At 43.9% G+C, this 16,539-nt stretch overlaps 1 long non-coding RNA gene across 1 annotated transcript in view; it reads right to left on the bottom strand.

Moving 5' to 3' along the window:
• Positions 1 to 7,140: 7,140 nt before the first annotated feature.
• LOC122894213 overlaps positions 7,141 to 16,539 on the bottom strand; it is a 136,666-nt gene continuing 127,267 nt past the window's right edge. The window contains exon 3 of the long non-coding RNA XR_006381750.1: positions 7,141 to 7,259. This is a non-coding gene — a long non-coding RNA (uncharacterized LOC122894213). The remainder of the gene's footprint in view (positions 7,260 to 16,539) is intronic.

The following is a 16,539-nucleotide window of genomic DNA, read 5'->3' as shown; positions in this document are numbered from 1 at the left end:
AATCAGTTCCTGTTCCTGCTCTAGATTTCTATTTGGAACTCAGGTGACTCCTATGGGAGTGGCCTTTGTCGGAGCTGCTCCAACCTTGTACCCAGCTGGCTCCAAGCTCCTGGGTCTATCCTCCAGAGATCTAGCTGCTGGCTCATCTCTGCCCTAGTGACAGGTCCAGCAAGTCCTGGGTTTTCCCAGCAGGGGAGACTGTGGCAGCACCTGCCCAGGTCCAACTTGCCCAGAGCCCCCAGCACCGTCTGCACTCTCCCTTCTCTCCTTATGCCTCAGCTCTGCCTCCTCAGCACTAGGAAGCCCATTTTCTAGAAGCATCTGGCTTCTCAGTTGCACCTACCTTCCACCTGGTCACACCTGTCTGTCTCCTCACAGGGAAAGTTCTGTGGTGCTGATTGCCACTGCTGCTGTCCACGCCCCTCAAACAGTCAGTGAGGAGCTTGGAAAGGGCAGTGCAGTGTGAGGTAGGGGAAGTGAATATTGATCCAGTGTGAAAATAAAATTCAAATGTACACAGCCTTGCACTCCATCCTGTCCACATTTATAGTTACGCTCGTTGCCTTTGTCTCATTCAGTGCCCACATGAATCCAGAGACAAGTCAAGGCTGAAATCCAGCCTGTGCTCGGCTTGCCGACCCTGGAGGCTTAACATTTGTATTCACCAAGTCAGGCTTCTGTGGGGTTGTACCAGCTCAGTGGAGAGTTCTTTTTAAAATTCACACCAGGGAGGAAATTAAAGAATAGAATAGAATAGAATAGAATAGAATAGAATAGAATAGAATAGAATTAAATTCACACCAGGGGGCAGCACAGGCTCTCAGTGTCCCAACAGGACACCCGTGTATATGTCGTGCAGTGTCTACACTCCATGTGCCAGGGGACGAAATGGAGACCAAGGTCAGCCAGTTCATGGTACAGCAAGGATCCGGCCTCAGGGCCTTTCAGTACAGTTTCTGGACCTGGCACAGAAGCTCCTCTCTCTGGGTCAAGAGAGCATGGACAGACGTTGCCTCTGCCTTCTGGGGATTCCTCCAGATCCTGCTCAGATATTGTTCCTAGGGGCGGAGTGGGAGACACGTCTTGGCACATCTGTGGCTATGGAGTTGGCACCAAAGGGCATACCGGTGGCCTCTAGCCTCATGGTGAGGATTCAGGACTGTTTGCCGCATGGGCCGCATGCTGTCCATGGGCCCTTCCTCTCACTGTGTCTGCAGTTACACAGTCCAGGAGCTGGGATCAGGAGGGTGGGAAGGGCCCCACTGTATCCCTTGAGGGGCCTGGGAGGTGGGATCCGGGGGTGGAGGGTATGCTGGGTCTCCAGCCAAGTCAGCAGAGCCAGAGGTCAGAGTTCATTAGCGCATGGGCCAAGACCTCAGTTTCTGTCCTCCTTCCCTGGGGTCAGGGCAACCAGAGGACTGGGAGGCGACTTTGCCCTTCCTCAGCTCTCCAGGCACCAGCTACATCATCAGGGGAACACTGTGGTGGTTGGCTTGAGGCTTGAGGCTCTGATGTCCCCCACCAGGCCTAGAGGTTGTTCTAGGTGGAGATACCATATTTTGCCCTGGGAACTAGATGGTGATTGCATAGGAGAACAAAGTCTGGGCTTCTAGGTCTCACAGGTCCAGGCACTAGTTGACAAACAGAATTCTAAGACAGCTCTATTGTAGGGCATGTCAGGTTATGGGGCAGAGTTGCTGCTGAGCAGTTACTGAGATGAAATCTATTTGGTTTTGTGGTTTTTTGTTGTTGTTGTTTTGTTTTGTTTTGTTTTTAAATTAGCCACAAACTTGTTTTGAAGCTCTTAACCTTGGGTTCCTGTGAGGCTGGCACATACAAGCAGCAGCTTTGCCTACAAATGCTGCCTCTGTAGTCCATTTCCTCCACTGTCCCCATCTCCTGGAGGTCCTTCCTCCATCTTTGTCACCAGCACTAGAGCATCCCGAGAAGCAGGAGAAGAGTTTTTTGCCTCAGGAGTTGGGGGGTGGGCAGGTAAACATCTGCCCAGTGGTCCAGGAAGTTGGCCAAGAGCTCATCCCTCGGAAGGCTGGTGACTCTAGGAGGAGGTTCAGCTGAGATTCAGGGTTGTCTCCCTGCCTACTTTCCCACCTGGGAGCCATAGAAATAATCCTGGATTAGGAATGGGCTGTCTGCTGAGAGTCCCTTTCTGCGATTGTTTTTACCTCTCTGGGCCTCAGTGTCCTCAGCTGTCACATAAAGACTTGGATTGATAACCCCCACACCCTCCTCTCTGGGTTTCTGTGAGACTCACTCGGTGTTTCCCAATCCTCTAACCTCTGGGTCACAATGGTCTTGGTTCACTCTAAGCAATGATCTTGTTGCTTACCTCACAGAGAGAATGGTGACAATAAGATGCTATCTGTCACCTTTCCCTATCTGTCTCTGTCCAAGGTGTACTGTCATTTGCCTCTATTCTTCCCTGGAAGCATCAGTGGAATAGATGTATCTTTCCTCCCCTGGGGACCCCTTCCATATCCCCTGGGGATCTTACCCTCTCCCACCCCTGCTGGTCACCTCCTTCTGAGAACCATCTTCTCCCTTTTCTGCAGTTTTAAAGACAATCCAAAAGCATCCAATAAGCTCAGACTCTCCTATCTCTGTCCTAGAGCTGCTATAATGGTTCCCTCCTTCCCAAAGGCATCCCCTTTTCCTGCACCCCTGCAGGATTTTTTTCATTATCAATGCGAATGCTGAAGTTTTATTTTCCTGCCCTTTGGGCATTTAGGAATTTACTGGGCAGATCCTTGCTGCTCTCTACTTACTCAGTAGGCTTGTCAAGAGTTTTTTTTTCCCAGTCACAGCCTCCATCCAGCCTCCATGCCCATTGCCCTCTCATTTTTTTTTCCTCTTCTGTCTCAGAAATTGGCCATTTCTGCACTTGCTCTACAATGTGGCCATTATCCTGGGCTCCACTGCCTGCCCAATCGCCTATTCTGTGAATTTCAGTCCTGTTCCAAGGACATTTTTCCTAGGGCTCTGGGGAAAGGAGGAGATGATATCTGCCATGGATTTCCTCTGTTGTTCTGGAAACAAGCTAGTGTCCATATATGTTACTTTCCAGATGAGCTTCCAAGAAAGACGATCCTTCTCAAGAGAATGTAAATCGTGCCAGCCCCTAGGCAGCTCACAAAGGAAATGGGTAGGATCTCTCTGCCTGATGTTTTAGGACCTCAGGGGTCCATCCCAGGGATCCAACTAGGCAAAGAGGTTTCATCTCCTTTCCCCTGGTTGGTATCTCAAGACCCCAGGATCCCAGCCATGAAGCATTTGGTCTCCATGGTTATGAGTCATTTCTGAAAGCAAGAAGTGGGAAATCCCACATCCACCTGGGGGGGGGGGCATCAGAATTTACAATATTAGAATCCCTTCAGGAGGACCTCCAAAATATGGATTGGGATTTCCAAGGTATCCGTATATCTATGTGTAGAAGAAGGGTCATAACAAGCGTCACAAATCATTATTTCTTTGGCTTTGTCCCACCAGCTCCCAAGGAGCTCCATGGGCATCACAAACTTTTGCAAGTGGGACCTTTCTTATCTTTTCTACACATTCTTGCTTCTGCCCATAGTAGAGGACACTCTGTATAGTTTAGCCCTTTCAAAAGGGCTGGTGAGGAAACAGCCACCCTTCACTCCACTTCCTTATTACCTCTCCTGAGGAAGAGCTAAACTGATGGTTGCTTACATAAGCAAGTAGTGTGCCCTTCTCCCTTCCCTTGGGCCACCTGCACTAAGATATGGTAGGTTCAAGTGATATCTCTAGTCTGTAGCAATCAGGGCAGGCTTCTGCTCTATTCATCCAGGTTTCTGCTCTGGGGCGGAGGGGGGATGTTTCACCTGAAACTTGCTGTGTACATCAGGTCAGCTCTACTCTGTCAGTTGCCTTCAGTTCAGAAAGGAGGTGGTAGAGAGCTTGTTCTCCAAATCAGCACTAAGAGTGTGAAGATGACCTTGGCTTTGATTCTGTCTGTCTCCTCCCATATAGTTCTCAGGTGTTTAGAACCCACTAGGGAAGGAAAGAAGTGATTAGCTCCTTCTGTGACTATCCTGTGGTAGGAAACATTCCTCTCTCCTCCGTGACATGGGGAGAACTGCTGGCCCTGCCAAGGCTGTCTGAAGATGAAACTCCTGCTGGTGCCACCACTGCTTGTGACCACAGATGTTGGCACAGATGTGAAGCATGCCCATCTGAGCTCTGCTGTCAGAATCATTCATGCCATCTCTTATTTCTGCAGAAGCCAAAGGCCTTGACTTCCACTGCCATGGGAACAGCAGGTACCAGCTCTCGGGAGGGCTTGTGTTCACACATACTACACTTCCATTTATTTATCTGTTTATCTGTTTATTATCATATTATTTTAAAACTTCATTATTTTAACTTCATTTTTGTGATTCCCTTAAGTACTCAGGACTCTTTGGAGTTAGACTGAAGGAAAGGTAAGGACAGTGCCATGCAGGAGCCCTGGGAAGTCAAGATTCTTCTAAGACTGCTTGTCCAACTGGTCTTGTTCATACTAGGCTTTTTAGATAATGACGGATGAGTCTGCTTCCTTTAGGCCAGCCTCCTTGCTTTTCCAGAATTACACAGAAATTTGAATATCTCATTGTTTTTAACACAAGCTGTCCCGGCTCTATCTTGACTTTTCCGCCCCATACGGCAGCACATGGAGAAGCTATGGTTCTTGCAGTGAAATAGAATGAAATGCAACGAGTTGCAGAGATGTTGCCCGGTCACATATGAACACATGGTGCTGAGCAGAGTGAGAAGCAGAGTGAAATCTGTATCACAGGATCATCCATGCAATAAAATGTTACGCATGGAATGTGATGATACAGATTTTAATAAGAATGTACACAGATCAAGAGCTATAAATTGAGTCTGTTAGAATGGGGAGGTACATGGGAGTGGAGGGAGTACAAAAAGAAGTAAGTAAATAAGTAAAAGAACAGTGGGGCCAGCACAGACCAGTGGTGAGAATGCCCCCTGACCTCAGGAAAGGGAAAAGGAACCTTCTCTTCCTGTGATTTTAAAAAGGTTAGAGATAAAATAAACTCTGGGTCCTGGGATTGGACGGTACAGCCAAGTGAGGTCCCAAACAGTGGAACTGTAGAACTTAAAGCTCCTCTCCTTGGTCTCTCAGGAAGGAAGGATCTTGTTGCTGGGCTGTGGGGCCACTGCTGTAGTGAGAGGGTAAAGGGTGGATGTGCAGAACTCTGAAACAAAGAGGAGACAGACTGCTCCATAAGAGGAAGGCAGGTTGCTGCTGGAGAAATACAAGTAAATCTCCAGGAGTTGGGAAAAGTTTGTGGGGGAAGAGGAGAGGAAAGAGTAAGACAGTGAGAGAGAGTTGACTTAGTTGGATATATGTGAGAAAACACTGATATGTAGAATGTGCAGGTTGCTGGGGCCCAAAAAGTGAGCACATTTGCATAAGGAGCCCAGGAACATTCTGGGAGGAGAGGAGTAAGATCCACATTCCTTCTGGATTTTAAGTCAGGGTTTTAAATTTGGGTTTTAAATCAGGGTTCCCCAGGACAACTAGACCAAAGCCAAATAAAGCTTCAAGCATATAACATAGGATAGTATGTTCATGATCTTCTGGTAGGGAAAGATTCCTTTAATGGGGTAGAAGAATACCAGCCATACAGAAAAGAGTAATACATTAAAAGTTAAGAACTTCTGGGGCGCCTGGGTGGCTCAGTGGGTTAAAACCTCTGCCTTCGGCTTGGGTCATGATCCCGGGGTCTTGAGATTGAGCCCCACATCGGGCTCTCTGTTCCGTGGGGAGCCTGCTTCCTCCTCTCTCTCTCTGCCTGCCTCTCTGCCTACTTGTGATCTCTGTCTGCCAAGTAAATAAATAAAATCTTTAAAAAGAGAAAGTTAAGGGGCGCCTGGGTGGCTCAGTGGGTTAAAGCCTCTGCCTTCAGCTCAGGTCATGATCTCAGCGTCCTGGGACCCACATTGGGCTCTCTGCTCAGCAGGGAGCCTGCTTCCTCCTCTCTCTCTGCCTGCCTCTCTGCCTACTTGTGATCTCTGTCTGTCAAATAAATAAATAAATAAAATCTTAAAAAAAAAAAGTTAAGAACTTCTTTTTATCAAAAGACACTAGTTAGAGGGTAAAAAAGTAAGCCACTGAGGAGGAGAAAATGCAATCAACAACCAACTCAAAAGAAAATGGGCAAAAGATCTAAACACTTTACAAACAGGATTTCCAAATGACCCACAAACATATGAAGAGGCTCAGCCACATCGGTTATCAGGAAAATTCAAATAAAAAACACAGATAAAAGAAAAACCCGACTATATCAAGTGTTGGCAGAGCAACTAGCAAATACACATCTGGGCCAATTTAAATTGATTCCACTACCACAGGAAACAGTATGGCATTGTCCCCCAACACAGAACATTCCATATGGAGCAGCAATTTCACTTCTAAGTACATAAACAACAGAAATGTGAGAACTTCTGTAACTTCGTTTGTAACAGGCCTAAACTGAAATGACCCCATGTCCATCAACAGTAGAATGTGTAAACCAATGGTGGTCTAGCCATATAATACCATATTCCACAGACTAAAAAGAAATGAGATGAACATGCACAGTTCTTGAACAAGGAAAGAATGTACAGTCACAGGGCCTCTGTATTTTCTCAAATGTAACACTGAGTCCAATTAGCCAGTCACAAAAGAATACGTATTAGATGATTCCATGTATGTGAAGGTAAAAGAAAATATGCAAAAATGAAACCATAGTGTCTAGGGGCTTACCAAGTGCTTGGATGGTAGAAATAGAAGGAGAAGCAAGGCAGTGGCTGCCATGGCAGTCAGAATACCAAAGGAGTGGTAATGGGGAAAAAGGGTGCATACTGTTTAGGAGGGAAGAGTCATGGGCTTTTGGGGTGTTGGCGATGTCTGTTTATTGACCTGGGTGGTGGCTATCTGAGTACTGATCTTGATTATTCATTGTGTTTGCTGTACATTTTTGTTTGGGATTCTCCTCTGTATGGGAGCTGTACTTTACAACTTAAAAGTTAATACCAAAGGATATGCAGATGCCTGGAGTGGACCCACTTACAAAACTCTGGTAGTCATACTTTGTTGTTGTTGTTGTTGTTACTTACGGATTGGTGGACAAAAGTGGTGGCACTTTATTCTTTGGCATTGCAGTTGGAGTCACCTTTTTCCCTCCATCTTTCTGTTGGGACTTTTTAGTACCCATTTGCAGCTAGGAAATCTGGCTCTGAAAGAGAATTCCAGGAGCTGGTTACCCACCTAAGGAAAATCATCCATCCTGACTAAGTTCAGAATATACATCAAGGATTCATGTTGTCTACATGTGGCATTATGATCTATAAATGCTGGGGCGTCTGGGTGGCTCAGTTGGTTAAGCATTGGACTCTTGATCCCAGTCAGGTCTAGATCTCAGGGTCGTGAGTTAGAGCCCCATGTTGGGCTCTGTGTTGGTCATGGAGTCTACTTAAACAAACAAACAAACAAACAAATAGAATCTTTAAATGTTGCTCCAAAGAGTCTGTAAAGAAGCCAAAGCCATCCTCCCAGAGCAGAAGAATAGCTGTGTATCAACCTGGTAGTTTATCGTGATATTGCATGGCTGCAAATGTTGATTCTGTTGGTTTATATTGGATCTCAGATCCAGGGCTCTGAGACAACTGACTTTGAAATCAAAATCCCTAAAGATGAAGATGGTAAATCATTCTTAAAGGTTATGGGGCGCCTGGGTGGCTCAGTGGGTTCAAGCCTCTGCCTTTGGTTCAGGTCATGGTCCCAGGGTCCCGGGATCGAGCCCCGCATTGGGCTCTCTGCTTAGCTGGGAGCTTGCTTCCTCCTCTCTCTCTGCCTGCCTCTCTGCCTACTTGTGATCTCTGTCTGCAAATCTCTAAAAAAAAAAAAAGTTGCATGGTTTAGGATCTTGGATGTATGGACTTGCTTTTGTGTTTGCCCTGTAAACTGTAGAAAGTAGATATGGAAAAAGAGTGAATTGATTGGTTTAATACTTACGATACATCATTAGGAACAACTGACCAAAAAGAAATTCCTCTGTGTCTTTGTTCCGGTCACATCATGTTTATATGGTATTTAAGGGAAACTCCATAAGACAGGACTGTTATCAATTGTTTATACATCTTAACTAATGGCCCGGAATACTTCTTATATTTCACTTTGGGAGAAAGTGATAAATAATAACTGTGAGTCTGTGGGGGCAGATTAGCTCAGGTAAGTTTATAAGCCATCACATTTATAAGCTATTTTATAAAACTCTGAGATGTACTTATGGATTATTTTAAAATAAAATATCCTATTTGTTCTTAAGTGGTATATACAATTTTGTACAGTTCAATTACTAACAGTTCTGTTCTATTGGAGATTTTGCTGTAAAGGTTGAAGTTAGAGTAGGTTAAGAATAGGGTTTCTGGGGTGCCTGGGTGGCTCATTGGGTTAAAGCTCTGCCTTCAGCTCAGGTCATGATCTCAGGGTCCTGGGATCAAACCCCGTAATGGGCTTTCTGCTCAGCAGGGAGCCTGCTTCCTCCTCTCTCTCTGCCTGTCTCTCCAACTACTTGTGATCTCTGTCAAATAAATACATAAATAAATAGATAGATAAAGAATAGGGTTTTTGGGGGTGCCTAGGTGGCTCAATTGTTAAGCCTCTGCCTTCAGTTCAGGTCATGATCCCAGGGTCCTGGTATAGAGTTCTGCACTGGGTTCCCTGCTCAGGAGGGAGTCGGCATCTCCTTCTCCCTCTGTCCCTCCCCCCACTCATGTGCACACTCTCTTGCTCTCTCTCTTAAAGAGAAAAATCTTTTATTTATAAATAAATAAATAAATAAATGTCTATCCTTCATCCATCCTGCTATCTCTTCAGATAAGGACCTGTTTCCTTTAGGACCTACCTGCTCCAAACAGCCATCTCATCTCCCTCCACCCCAAAGGGGTTGTGGAGGGTGTGGTGAAGGCCTGTCTGAGTCTGAGCTCCAGGGCTTCTCCACCTGTCCATCTTACACCTCACCCTGCCAAACATGTGTTTGGCACTGAGGGTGACAACTGCTCCACAACAGGTAGGGAGGTTCACAGGCTGGATGGCTCCAGGAAGAGGAAGTGAGGGTATGTGTGAAAGGAAAAGGGGAGGGTGGGAATGTCCCCAAACTTCAGTTCTGTTCCTGAATGGCTTACCCTAGCTGCAGGTCCTAATCAGAGGCTCTCTTTGCTTCCTTCTCTTCTGCGGCTGACTCTTCCTGGGGGCGAGCCATCACAACCCCCACAGCAGCCAGCAAAATGAACAGGAGCCACAATCTCCCCCTCTCCAAATAGCCCCCACCTTCCTATCCTGACCTGGGGCTCCTATCAGATGAACACTGGGAATACTGTGGTCACACATTTGGGGGTAAAGATACCTCTATCTTAAGCCTCTTCTTGTCCTTCTTGCAAGAAGTGAAGTCAAATATTCCATTATGATTTGGGATCAGAGACAAAAGACTAGCCCAGTTTGTGCCAGATCAGTCAAAATGCATAGCTGGTTGACAAGTCCCATGTTTAAGGAAGGCATTTTACTCACTTTTACTAGTATAACTTTAACAATTGCAGCTAAATCTTACATGTAGTCAAATGAAGATACCAACTTTTAAAAATTGTAGGTGCTGTGACATTTCTAAATTCTTTCAATAGGGATACATTTTAAAATGTTTTCAGGTCAGATGCCTGGTTAAATATAAGGCTGCTTATCATGAACCTAACATACCATTTGGGGCTGAAATTAGATATTTAACAATGCTCACATTTTCTTAAACAAAATAGAAACATATCATTCAAAAATATATACTTAATTGTTGAGAAAATGGAACAAACACTTGAAGCAGAACTTTTCTGGGAAATCTGGGTCATATAGTTGTATATTTTTTAGAGGATTCAGGTTACATCAGCAGAACCTAAATTGTCTTAAGAACTGAGTGTTTCCACTTTGCTTTATGCTGGGCAAACCCAAGTGCTTCTGCTGTTCTGGGCTAAGGTAAAGCTGATGATGGTTTGGCTTCAAGGGCAAAAGAAATGTACATTCTTTACCAGCTACTAAAAATTCAAACTCATTGTATCACTTTTAGTTAGTAGTGCTTTTATTTACTTTGATTTTTGATTTTTTTTTTTTTGAGAGAGAGAGAGAGAAAGAAAATGAGCAGGAGGAGGGACAGAGGGAGATAGAGAATCTTAAGCAGGCTTCATGCCTAGCACAGAGCCCAACTCACGACCCTGAGATCATGTCCTGAGTTGAAATCAAGAATTGGATGCTTAACCCACTGAGATACCCAGATGTGCCTAATTAGTAGTGCTTTTAAATGGAACATCCATAAATAAGAGTAAGACAATTTTTCAACACAGGTAGTTGTATTCATTAGGGCCTGGATTCTTATTAATTCACAGAGCCATTACCATTTAGTTTCTATTGAGAACCAAGTAAGTACCAAGTACTACCATGAGGTTTGGGGAAATGGAATACAAACTAGTCCCTGACCTCAGTGTGCACCCAATATAGGAGGTAAACAGATATCTTGGCACATCAGAGCATGGTTGGTGCTGTAACTGAGGAGTAAACTGGGTTTGGAGGCTAAGCACGTAAGAGGAGTACCACTTCTTAGTCCAGGTGGGACAAGAAGAGCTGGAAGCTAAAATGTGCCAGCCTTCAGCCAGGGAAACAAGACCGAGAAATGGCATTCTTTTTACTTTCTTTATAATTTTTTATTTTTTATTAACATATAATGTATTATTAGCCCCAGGGGTACAGGTCTGTGAATCGCCAGATTTATACACTTCATAGCACATACCTTCCCCAATGTCCATAACCCCACCACCCTCTTCCTACCCGCCTCCCCCCCAGCAACCCTCAGTTTTGTGAGATTAAGAGTCTCTTATGGTTAGTCTCCCTCCTGATCCCATCTTGTTTCATTTATTCTTTCCTACCCCCCCCCCAAGCCTCCCATGTTGCCTCTCAACTTCCTCATATCAGGGAGATCATATGATAATTGTCTTTCTCTGATTGACTTATTTCGCTAAGCATAATACCCTCTAGTTTCATCCACGTCATCACAAATGGCAAGATTTCAGAGAAATGGCATTCTTGACAGAGGAACCATCATTTGTGAAATCATCAGACATTTATGGAACTTGCTTTGGTATCTCTGGGGCTCAGACACAGTGAAAAAAGACCGGTAGGAAATAAAGATACAGTTAAGAGCGAAGGCCAGAGCAAGAGATCCCTCAATGTTAAGCCAGGGATGCTGGAACCAGTCTTGAGGACAATGAAGAGCCAATGGAGGGTTTTTCTTATCCTTGTTTTCTGAATGAGACAACCCTCTATGGCTCCTAGCTTTATGCAAGGAGCTCAGATTGAGTTCTTGGCCATGTCCATGCCTGAAACATGATCTTCTGTTACATAGGGTTGTTAAAACTCCAGCCTCTATGTTTCTAGACTCCAGTCCCTCATCATTGAGTATCTACTTTGTGTTTGGCACCTCACTGGGTAATGTTGATAGAAGATTTAATATGAAAAGTAAATTAATTAATGTAGTATTCTGCTATAATGAATAAACTCCAAAACTGCAGTCCTTTGACACCAGGGTCAACATCCTACCACCCACAGGCCAAATCCAACCTCTCCCTGTTTTCTATAGATATTTATGGAATGTGGCCGTGCTCATGTATTTACGTAGCATCAATGGCTGCTTTCACACCACTATGTTAGAGTTGAGGGGCTGTAGCAGAGACCACATAGCCTGCAAAACCTAAATATTTACTCTCTGGCCCTTTACAGAAAAGGGTTGCTGACCCTGGACTTAATAAGATAGAAGTTTATTTCTCTTTTATGGAAAAGCCAATTAGAGACAGAGAGTAGTTCTTCTCCACAGAATCACTCAGAGATCAATGGGACTGATGGAAGCCCTCCCACCTTCAACATGTGACTTCCAAGCTAATGCTGACACTGACATCTGGGAAGCCAAGACAGGATGGGGGGGTGTGGAGGATGACACGGGAAGGTTTTATAGACTCTCCCCTGAGAGGTGTTTCTGGGGTGAAGCTGACTCAACCTGGAAAGGGAAGAAGTTTTCACTTGGAATAGATTCCAGAATTTTTATTGTTATATTGGGCTGAACCAGTTAATTACTAAGATGAGACTATACTGTGACTGAAGGGGACTAGCAGGCTTTTCCTGCTTACAAGGAATCCCATCCAGTTGCAGGGCTGTTCTGTTGTCAGGAGCCCTACCTTGAGACCAACACAGTTTCTGGAAGCTAGCAGTCTCTATAGCCACAGTAGTGGCAACATGAAGAATATGCTCAGTGCTTATTTCATTTACTTCTCCCATGAAATCTTGTGTGGGGTCCTCTGATTGGCAGAGCATATGCCTGTGTTCTAGTGTGGGGGCTGCAGGGATATCATTTTGGGGCTAGAGACTTGGGGTTGGAGGGGTGTGGACTCAATGGTTGGAAATTCTCCAAACATTAGAAGAGTCTTCAAAAGTTGCCAGGTAGCTAGAAGATGTGTAGTGGTCCAAGTTTTAACCTGAGTTTAAAAAGTAAGGTATGCGCCTGGGTGGCTCAGTGGGTTGGGCCTCTGCCTTTGGCTTGGGTCATGATCTCAGGGTCCTGGGATTGAGCCCCGCATCGGGCTCTCTGCTCGGTGGGGAGCCTGCTTCTCCCTTTGCCTCTGCCTGCTGCTCTGCCTACTTGTGATCTCTGTCAAATAAATAAATAAAATCTTTAAAAAAAAAAAAAAGTAAGGTATGGAATATGTTGGAGACAGTTGGTATAGTACCAAGATCAGTGGTTCTACACTTAATAAGTAGTGACCTTGGGCAAGTTATTGAACTTCTTTGTGTCTCAGTCTTTTAATCTATCCAATGTTGGTCTGAGCTAAGTAATCTCTAATGTCCTGTCTTCAAAAGGAAAGAGCTGTACATGTACTTTTCAGACACTTTTAAGCCACTCAGAACTTAAGGAAGGGCTTGTGTCCTTCCACAAGTTTTGAGCATGGAAAGAGTACTTGGAGACTGATGTAGAAATGGGGACAACTTCATCAAAGATCAGTCTAATCTCAGAGAATACCATACGACACTAAATGATGAGGACTAACTGAATTCTGATTTGCACTTTGAGATGTCACTTGACTGGCATTTGGACATATCTTTGCTGCACTGTCTCTTCCACTCACTCCTGGAGAGGATGGTGATGGTGAACTCACTGACGACAGAAGCAAACTGAAGCTTGCTGAGCTTGGTTTCCTTCTGCTTCCTTCCCCTACCTCCCAGCTTTTCTCATTCTCTCCCACTTCCCAGGGGACCTCTGTTCCCTGGGTAGTTTTAGCTGTTGCTTGCTAGAAACCCAGAATTATATGACATTTCACCTTCGAAGATTATCTTAAAGCAGTATAGCAGAATTCCTTGGGAATTGGGGCAAGTGCTCCCATAAATGTTAGTGACATCTCAGAATGTGCTGATGTTTGGTTTTTGTTTTTGTTTTTAAAATAAAATAAAATCATGCTGTACTTTCCTGGTTCTAGAATAGTCCCCTTAGGTCAACAGTGGAGACACCCAATGGTCCCTGAGTCTCTGGACAGGAGGGAACTTGTATCTCAGACTGATGTGGTAAATGAATTTCTAATGTGCAGTCCCAGCCTCCTTCCTGTACCTTCAATTTCCCACTTTCACTGTGGATCTAGAGGAGAAAATGTGGTGAGTGTACAAGGGTAGGACACAAGTGACTAAGATATACTTTTCATGGTTAGGAGGAATTTTGATGTTCTGATTAAGGATGAGATGTCAAAATAATTTTTCCCATCAAATCAGTTCACCAGCAGTGTGTGATACAGCAGAGAAGTAATATTGTGGAGTATGCAAAAAGCCTCCTAGGAGGGTGGAAGTCCATTTTAGAAAAGACTGAATTCAAGGGGTAACTAGGTGTGTCAGTCAGTTGAGCATCTACCTTCGGCTCAGGTCATGATTTCTAAGGTCCTGGGATAGAGACGCAACCTCCTCCCCACACTCATGCTCTCTCTGTCTCTCTCTCAAATCAATGAAAAAAATCTTTTTGAAAAAATATTGAATTCAAATAATTTAGTGGCAAGTGGGGACCTTAGAATTGTAAGTACTCAAAGATGAACTTAGCAAACCACTTTTCCTGATGAAAGTAACTGTAGTTTTGTTAAATGCATTTCCAATGAATAGAAATGTAGCAGTATCATCTAAGATATCATGTCCACAGGAAAGTAATGGGAAATAGAAATCCAAGGCTCCATAGTTCATTGGGCTCAAATTATTTCTACATTTTCTGTACTTCCAATGAGAGGATCTTGGATAATAAGAAAGAGAAACTTGGTGAATTTGGGGTTTGCAAAGTACGAACAAATTCATATGCTGGGAGCATCCTTAAATACAAAGTAAATAGGACCATCAGGGGCTGGTACTTTCTCTGAAGTCATACTATTCTTTAAAAGAATTTATCATATGACTCTAACCAATGGAAAAAGATATGTCATTGACAACATCCTCAAGAAGATTCCTACAAGAAATATAGTATCTGGTTTCGTTACCCCCAGTCTGCTGACTGATCACAGAAGAAAAGCCAGATCTGAAGTCTAAACATAGAAAAAACATATACTTATTAAAGACATTTGTCAAACAACTCTAATAGGGAGATAAAATAGGGGAAAGGTGGGGTAAGTCTTTCCACACTCATAAAACCGGCCCTGGTGCTCCCCAAGGCTTCTGTTACCCAGCCCCTTCTGGCTGGTCAGTCAGTGCTTCTGTCAGTCCCTGCCCAGTCTCAACCATTCCCATTTTACCTCCTACATCTCCACCCTGCCAGTCCACGGAAGCATGTGGCCAGCCCTCCCACCATTCTTTACCCCTCCAGTCTGGCTCAGCCACCAGCCAGGGCCTCTAGGATCTGAAAAGATCACTAGTCCAGGATTAAGATCTAGGACTTGACCTGAACCCCACATAGGTAGGTAAGATCCTGTTGCTGGTGGATAGATATCCCAGGTCACAATCATGTGACCCATGAAACAATGAAAACAATCAGGATAATCCCCACTGATGAACATCTCCCTCTCCCCACAAGTGCCATGGCAATGACATGACATGACCTGACTCACACCTGTATTTGCTGTTCTTTGCACACTCTACTTTAAACACTGGGCTGAACTTTCAGAGTCCTCTTTGGGTAGTTTCATCATGTCAAGAATTTACCCACCATTGTCTTCTAATTATATCTGATGCATTTTGCGGGTTTAATGAAGAATTTCTCAAAGACTGTGGAGCAGGGAGATCTGCAACAGATTCTACCTGCTCCCTGTTTAGCTACAGTTGTTTACCACCTTCACGGAAGGAGAAACCTATAAATCCTCTGCCCTGTTTGAAAAACAGATTAAATGGCCCAGCTGCCCATGTCATTCCAGATTGAGCCAAACAGGTGTCAGCTGGTACTCATTAAAATAAGGCCTCCCTATTTGACAATTGTCATTCTCTGTAGTTTCTTTCTATTAAAAAATCATTTGCCCCCTCTCCCCTTACCCATAATTACAATATTCCAAATTGAAAAGGAATGAAAAAGTAAGAAAATAATTCAAGAGAAGTTGTTAAATTTAGAGACTGAATTTTCAAATAAAAGGGGTTTCCAATGGTGGGGGGGAAAAACAAACAAAAGGATCAAAATCAATACTCAGAGAAAACATATCATATTTGGAAAAAATTACAGAGAGTATGTCCAAAGTCCCAGGCAAAATCAATAACAAAAGCAACACCATGACAAAGTTTCATAAAAATTTTAAACTAGAATGGGGGAAAAAAATTCTGCAAGTTTCCAAGCAGAAAAAGTAGGTCATTTTCAAAGAGCAAGATATCAGTCTAGCCTGGGCTTTTTCCACTGCACTAAGCAATGCCAGATAACAATACCATGACATCTTCCATGGAAGGGATAAGCTGCAGCTCAAGAATAATGGGCCACATCAAGCCACTTGTATGGGGAGGCACCAGAGAGAGGTTTTCAGACATTCCCAGTCTCAAAAAATGTGGCAGCCAAGGGCTTTTTTTTTTTTTTTTTTAAGATTGCTCTAAGCTACAATATATATAGTGTCTAAGGTTAAAATTAGAGAAAGAAGTTTGAATGGATAATGACTAAAAAAATGAACCCATGATAATTATTGATACCAACTATTGTTAAAGAAGGATACCAGTGGAAGGGTTATTTCTGATACCAGTGTGATTATTTGAAATAAAGTAAGCACAGAAAGTATAAAAGAAACATGAAAGAGGGGAGGGAAAGTGAGAAATATAAAATTTAATTATGAATTTGAAATTAGAGTAGGGAGTAAGAAGTGCACACAAAGAGCAGTATCCTTTCTCTTCCATACAGGAGAGCAGAGCAGGTTTTTTTTAAGGAAAAGAGACTTAGAGTGCTTAATAGGATGTTAAGATATCGAACCCATATGATTTTAAAGTAGGGATTTTTGGTCTTCCAA

Source organism: Neovison vison, chromosome 13, assembly GCF_020171115.1.
Source record: "Neovison vison isolate M4711 chromosome 13, ASM_NN_V1, whole genome shotgun sequence".
Lineage (NCBI taxonomy): Eukaryota > Metazoa > Chordata > Mammalia > Carnivora > Mustelidae > Neogale > Neogale vison.
The sequence above is the reverse complement of the archived record's forward strand: the minus strand, read 5'-3'. Positions and strand labels throughout refer to the sequence as shown.